We start from the raw sequence: 1,233 nt of genomic DNA on the forward strand, positions 1-1,233 counted from the left end.
TTCTTATGATCCGGCACACCAAGATACATACACAAACGGGCTCTAGCGTCGAGTTTGTCTCGGTATTGCTCCGTGATTTGGACATATCCCCTACATCCGAATACTTTGATGTACTGCATGGATGGAATACGGTTGTGCCAAAGCTCATACGGGGTTCGACCATCCGTCTTGGAGCTAGGCGCCATATTGATGAAAGTGGTCACGTAACAAACGCACTCGGCCCATAACTGCTTAGGTAGCTTGCCGTCAAGTAGAAGGGCTCGGACACGCTCCATGATGGTGCGCATGCGACGTTCTGCAACTCCATTTTGTTGGGGAGCGTCTGCATTGGTAAACTGAGCGTATGTTACAATCTTTTTTAAATATGATGTGGCCAAGCTTCTCGTACTATTTAGCGTTGTCTGCTTGAAGCCGCTGAATCTCAAATTACCCTCGTGTGTATTGTCTTCAACACTGAACGTGTACTCAATGACAGATATATCTTGACTGAAAATATTCAGGGCTTTCTTCCTGAAGTCTTCGTAGCAGTTATACAACTCGCTACGATTTTGAATTGCATAAGTGAACATAAATCGAGAAAAGTCATCGGTAAAGATCAAGAAGTAACGACAACCAGTAAAGCTGGGCACAGGTAGTGGACCACAGATATCTGAATGAACTTTTGACAAGTGTGATGTAGCACGTTTAACAACTCTATTAGAGTAAAATGGGGAGCGGTGTGACTTCGCTAACGTGCAGGTAACACAGAAGAATCTGTGTTTGGACCTAGAGGTATAGATCCATCGAGTCCATGTATGGCTTGGCTCCTGAGACAATAAGAGCCGTTGGAGGTGCCGCTGGTTTGGCATGAAACTGATACAGATCCGTGTTGGTAGCCATGAGCGCTTTGATCTTGAAGCGCTGGTCAGTTTGCATATAGCACTGTTTGCGGTCAAAGTTGAAGCCAAAGTCGTGCTTCACAGCTGCTGAAATTGATAGCAGACTGAATTGGAGCTGGGGAGCGTACAAGACGCCATGGAGGATAAGCTTCTGCATAGTGCCCTTGGAGTCAGTGAGTTCTAGCTCAACCTGTCCAATTCCTTCGATGGGGATTTGGTTATTACCACCAACCGTAATCGAGCCACCACTAGAGGTGATGTCGGTGAATCGTTAAGATTCATGGGTGATGTGGCGAGTGCAGCCAGAGTCGATCGTCCAGGTGGGGTCGGGTTCTACCTTGGCTTGAGCGGTGAG

This window comes from Phytophthora parasitica (genome assembly GCF_000247585.1).
Source record: "Phytophthora parasitica INRA-310 unplaced genomic scaffold supercont2.2, whole genome shotgun sequence".
Taxonomy (NCBI): domain Eukaryota; phylum Oomycota; class Peronosporomycetes; order Peronosporales; family Peronosporaceae; genus Phytophthora; species Phytophthora nicotianae.